This window comes from Salvelinus sp. IW2-2015, unplaced genomic scaffold, assembly GCF_002910315.2.
Source record: "Salvelinus sp. IW2-2015 unplaced genomic scaffold, ASM291031v2 Un_scaffold122, whole genome shotgun sequence".
Taxonomy (NCBI): Eukaryota; Metazoa; Chordata; class Actinopteri; order Salmoniformes; family Salmonidae; genus Salvelinus; species Salvelinus sp. IW2-2015.
In genome coordinates, this window is record NW_019942518.1 from 66,867 (window position 1) to 73,447 (window position 6,581).

At 43.0% G+C, this 6,581-nt stretch overlaps 1 pseudogene; it reads right to left on the reverse strand.

The window, feature by feature from the left end:
• Positions 1-6,581, reverse strand: part of LOC112068160 (solute carrier family 22 member 13-like) — a 52,584-nt pseudogene that overhangs the window by 25,145 nt on the left and 20,858 nt on the right.

Consider the following 6,581-nt stretch of genomic DNA (forward strand, 5'->3'; position numbering starts at 1 on the left):
CAGACTCTATCAGTCTCTACCGTCTTCCAATTGCTCGGCAAACATACTTTGTTCAAGTTCAAAACTGCTTCTAGCTAATCTATCTCACTCAACCATACAGTCCCTCATGATAGTGATTCTTCTCGACCCCAATACGCTAGTGTTCTCTTCCATCAAATTTAATTGTGTATCGGCGGGAAAAGGCGTTGCACTCACAATCAGACAGAGAGTAGCACGTCCACATGAATCACCATCATACATTATATACAACCTCATTCAAACCATATAAAGTTCCCGATGGTTCTGTTAGCCATTAAGAACTTACCTCACGATGGTCTCCTACGTCACAATTTAGCTGGCAGAAATGTAGCAACATGTACATCCAAGAGTATAGTCTACTACATTATTTGAGACTCCATAGTCGATAAGGTGCAGCGTAGTATCTATGATAAGACAAAACCGGCAGTGGAGCACACAGCAATACATCACCATGTCACAAAAAAGACAGACCCATTAACCTCCATAGCGCAAACAATTGAATAGCCACACATAGAATCATAAACATAAAGTCAAAGCAGTCACTTGATGCGATAACACCGATACCACCCCATTTTATTAAAAAACATTATATTAACGAGGCAAGGTCAGTCACGATGAACCAGGAATAAAGCAGATTCAGAAGTAGGAGACGCTAGCGTTCACATTCATATAACTGATATTATTGAAGTATTGTACAATGTGCACTGACCACCTCTCGCTTCAAGTGTGTTAATAGCTGTACACAAGTAGAGAACATCAGTTCAGACCTACTCTCTCGTTCAACACTTACTGTGAAACTTAAGAAACCCACATTTTCTGACAAGTAGGTGTATTCAACGCAAACAGGTGTGGGCAAGCATGTCAGAGATGTTCCAAACCTTCCATTGGAACAAAATGGAGCGAAGGTTATATTAGCAGTTGTTAGCAGGTTTCAGTTCCTTCCAGCATGGTAACTAACAGACTCATGTCCAGCAGCAGCTCTGGTTTTACAGGCCTGCCACACTAAGAAAGGGCTGATAACCTCTTATTAAGCCAGGGCTAAGGAATTCCCACCAGATGCCATATCCACTGGGCAGTAGGTCTGTATCACTGGGGGGGGCGGGGTAAGTGAACTTGTGTGTGTGTTGTGTTGTGTTGTGTGCTGTGTGTGTGTGTGTGTTGTGCTGGGTGTGGGATACGGTGTGTGTGTGTGTGTGTGGGGTTGTGTCTTTCGTGTGTGTGTGTGTGTGGCTTGCCCAGTATACAGTGTATGTGTGTGTTGATTTTATCCCTCCTGGAGGTCAGCATCTAGCGATGGTCTGGAACGAGGTTGGTTTTCACAGCAATTCCTTTTGAAGTGCCCTCACAAACAGAGAGGGAGCAGTCTGGGACATGGGTTCATGCTCGTAGAGTTCAACTCCTATTGCCAAGCCTCCTTCTTGAATCCCTATAAGCTGGCCCCCCAGTGAAGTTTTCCCTATAAAGTGTCCTATGAAGGATAGGGAAAACGGTGGCACAAGGGCCATAGAGAGCGTTTGGGACAAGGGGGTACAGCTAATATAATCCTGCAAGCCCTATTCTCACGCCCGACCACTCATGTGGAAACTTTCGAGCCAAAACAAAAACCCTCCATGAAGTTGACTGGAGCCTGCTAGCGGCCAGGCTAAGCTTTACTGTTGCTTTTAACACCAACTGAAACCTTCAGCCCACACTGATGTTGAGCTTTAAAACCAATGAAACCTTCAGCCACACTGTGTGAGCTGTTTAAAACCGAATGAAATCTTCAGCCCTACACTGTACTTAGTGAGCTTATTAAAAAACCAATTGAAAACGCTTCAGCCCCACTGTGTGAGCTTTTTAAAACCAATGAAACCTTTAGCCCACACTGTGAGGCTTTTAAACCAAATGAAACCTTCAGCCCACACTGTTGTTGAGGCTTTTTAAAACCAATGAAAACCTTCAGCCCACCTGTTGTGAGCTTTTTAAAAACCAATTGAAAACCTTAGCCCCACACTGTATGTGAGCTTTTAAAAACCAATGGAAACCTTCGCCCACACTGTGTGTGAGCTTTAAACAATGGAAACCTTCAAGCCCACACTGTGTGAGCTTTGTAAAACCAAGAAACCTTCATTCCACACTGTGCTAGCTTTCTAAAACCAATGAAACCTTATAGCCCACACCTTGTGTGAGCTTTTAAAACCAATGAAACTTCAGCCCACACTGTGTTTTGAGCTTTAAAAACCAATGAAGCCTTTCAGCCCACACTTAATGTAGTGAGCTTTTAAAACCAATGAACCTTTTTAGCCCCACACTGTGTAGCTATTTAAAACCAATGAGAACCTATCAGCCACCCCACTTGGGGGTGGGTGGGGAGCTTTTTAAAAACCAAGATGAAACCTTCAGCCCAGCACTGTGTGAGGCTTTTTAAAACCATTGAAAGCCTGTCATCCCACACTGTGTGAGCTTTTAAAACCAATGAAACCTTTTAGCCCACCATGTGTTGCTGAGCTTAGCCTTTTTAAAACCAATGAAAACCTTCAGCCCCGACACTTGTGTGAGCTATTTTAAAACCAATTGAAACCTTCAGCCCCACACTGTGCTGAGCTTATTTGATAAAAACCAATGAAACCTTCAGCCCACACTGTGTAGCTTTTTTTAAAACCAATTTGAAACCCTTCAGCCCACACTGTGTGAGCCTTGGTTAAAACCAGATGAAACCTTGCAGCCCACACTGTGTTGAGCTGTTGAACGAACTCTCGTTGGCGAATTGACTCCCCTGAAAGAATTACAATAACTAAAACACTGGCTTAATTCAAACATTATGGAGATAGAATAAGTACTACTGTATGTTAAAAAAAATTTGATGTACCCCTGGTACTGACCACGATAGAGCAGAAGGAATGAGGTTATGGTATTGACCAGATAGAGCATGGATTGCACACTCACCCCCCAAGAATAAAAAAAATCCTGACCAGATAGAGCAGAAGGCATGAGGTATCTGAACATGTGATAGAGCAGAGCATTGAAAAATTAGGTATCTGACCAGATAGAGCAGCAAGCAATGCACTGTTCTTTCCAGTTACGACCAGGATAGGAGCATGAGAGAGAATAGCAATTACAGTCACTGAGCCACGTATTAGAGCACGAAAAAAAATATGAATTGTATAACTGGACGCAGATACGAAGCAGTAGTAATGATTAAAACCAACAACCCCAGTATACTGGACTCAAAGATCACCAGTATCTGCCAAAAGGCTCACCCACCAATCAAGCTACTAGATCCTCAATAGTGATCAGAGCATGAGGTACTGACCAGATGAGTGAGCAGAGCATGAGGTACTGACCAGATAGAGCAGAGCATGAGGTACTGACCAGATAGAGAAAGAATTAGGTTACTGACCAGATAGAGCAGAGCATGAGGTACTGACCAGATAGAGCAGAGCATGAGGTACTGACCAGATATAGGAGAGAATGAAGAACCCGTTTTCTCAGGTACGGGATCCTGAAAAGGTCCAACATACTGCCCTTCTTGGTCGAGCCCTCCTCCTCCAGCTGCAGAGGAAGATCAACAAATTGTATTAGTCACATGCGCCAAATAAAACAGTGTAGACTTTACAGTGAAATGCTTACTTACAAACCCCTAACCAAGCAGTTAAAAAAAATACAGATAAGAATAAGAGATAAAAGTAACAAGTAATATAAGAGCAGCAGTAAAAAATAATAATTACAGGGCGTGCCGGTACAGAGTCAATGTTTTTATATCACCTTTATTTAACCAGGCCAGTTGCAGTTGAAACAAGTTCTCATTTACAACTGTGACCTGGCCAAGATAAAGCAAAGCAGTGCGACACAAACAACAACACAGAGTTACACATGGGATAAACAAACCTACAGCATAACACAATAAAAAAATCTATATACAGTGTGTGCAAATAAAGTAAGGAGGTAAGGCAATCAATAGTGCGCGAAGTAATTACAGATTAGCAATTTACACTGGAGTGATATATATGCAGATGAGGATGTGCAAGTAGAAATACTGGTGTGCAAAAGAGCAGAAAAACAAAAACAAATATGGGATGAGGTAGGTAGGTGGTTGGATGGGCTATTTACAGATGGGCTGTGTACAGGTGCAGCAACTGTAAGCTGCTCAGATAGCTAACGCTTAAAGTTAGTGAGGGAGATATAAGTCTCAACTTCATGATTTTTGCAATTCGTTCCAGTCATTGCGAGCAGAGAACTGGAAGGAAAGGCGGCCAAAGGAGGTGTTGGCTTGGGGATGACCAGTGACAAATAGTAGTAGTATTTCTTTACTTACCTATTGTTCACCTAATACCTTTTTTGCACTATTGGTTAGAGCCTGCAAGTAAGCATTTCACTGTAAGGTCTACTACTACACCTGTTGTATTCGGCGCACATGACAAATAAACTTTGATTTGAAGTGTTGGAGTCAACATGGGCCAGCGTCCATGTAGAACACTTTCGACACCTTGAAGAGACCATGCCCCCAGCAAATTGGGGCTGTTCTGAGGGCAAAAGGGGGAGGGGGGGGAGTGCAACTCAATATTAAGGTCTTCCTAATGCTTGGTATCCTTAGTGTAGTGTTCTAGTCCCATCCATATGGTGGAAGGTACTGTGAGTTCAGATATATGATAGTGATGATAATAACCTGCTGGATGTTAGTATGATAGTGATGATAATAACCGCTGTGATGTTAGTATATGTGATGAAGTAGCCTTGGATGTTAGTATATGATAGTGATGATACTGCGATGTTAGTATGATAGATGATGAATAACTGCTGAATGTTAGTATGATAGTATGAATAAAACTGTGGATGTTAGTATGATAGTGATGATAATAACCTGCTGGATGTAGATATGATAGTGATGAATAATAACCAAATGCTGGATGTTAGTATGATAGGTGATGATAAATAACCTGCTGGATGTTAGTATGATAGTGATGAATAACCTGCTGATGTTAGTATGATAGTGATGATAATAACCTGCTGGATGTTAGTATGATAGTGATGATAACCTGCTGGATGTCTAGTATAGCATAGTGCAATGACGACTGCCCCAGAAACCAAACCGTACTACACCTGCTGTTCTGTATGGTTAGGGTCTGCTGGATGTTAGTATGATAGTGATGATAATAACCTGCTGGATGTTAGTATGATAGTGATGATAATAACCTGCTGGATGTTAGTATGATAGTGATAATAATAACCTGCTGAATGTTAGTATGATAGTGATGATAATAACCTGCTGGATGTTAGTATGATAGTGATGATAATAACCTGCTGGATGTTAGGATAATAGTGATGACGATGTAACTAACCTTGTCCAGCAGGCCTTCAGGAATCTCCCTTCCGTTGACTCTCGCCGCTCTGCGGACCTCCTGACGAGCCTCCTCCTGTCGGCCCTGGGTCATCAGCCACCGAGCTGACTCTGGGAGGATCCTAACAGATGATCAGGGATGGGGAGTCAAGGATGGTTCCAGCAAGTACAGGGATGGGTCTATAAAAGAGATGGGTGGAGTAGGCTTCTCTAAAACCACACCTCTGCACCAGCTGACAGACTGACGGGTCAGAGGTTAGAGGTAAAAGGGTTGGAGGTTAGAGATGTACCAGTAGAATAAATCCAGCAGCAGGACAGGGCTGCAGAGGACCAGCTGACAGAGTGACAGGTTAGAGGTCAGGGGTCAGTACGTTCGAATAGAATACCCAGAGGAACAAGACAGGGCTGGAGAGGACCAGCTGACAGACTGACAGGCCAGTGGTAAGAACGTACCAGTAGAATACCCCGAGGAACAGGACAGGGCTGAAGAGGACCAGCTGTAGGATCCTCCAGTCTCTGACCCCGTAGGCAATCCCAGACATCAGCATCAGACCAATGGCATAGAAACAGTGGGAGAAGATGGTGAACAGAGCCCTTTTGTTGTTACCAGTCCACTCAGCACCTGGTTAGAGGTCAGGGGTTAGAGGTCAGTGGTGAACAGCGCCATCCTGTTGTTACCAGTCTACTCAGCACCTGGTTAGTTACCTGGAGGATGGAAACACCTACAGTACATGCCAGAGGTCGGTGTCTGACGGCCATGTCAAACATCTAGTATGGTAGTGTGCAACATGAGTCCTAGAGGGCTGCTGGGGGTGTAGGTTTTGTTACAGCCCAGCATTAACACAGCTTATTTCTGGGAAGTAAACAACTGTACTTCGCATTTGAAACAAGACATTTGAGAGCTTTAGTTTTCACTACGTGAAAAGGTAGTTACGTAGAGTTGAAGTCGGAAGTTTACATACACTCAGGTTGGAGTCATTAAAACCTTTTCTCAATAGGGGGGGCGCTGTTCTGACTTTGTAAAAAATCGTTCCCAAATTAAACTGCCTCGTACTCAATTCTTGCTCGTACAATATGCATATTATTATTACTATTGGATAGAAAACACTCTCTAGTTTCTAAAACCGTTTGAATTATATCTGTGAGTAAAACAGAACTCATTTTGCAGAAAACTTCCTGTCAGGAAGTGAGAAATCTGAAATCGAGGGCTCTGTTCCAGGGTCAGTTTATTAATTTGCATGGAATC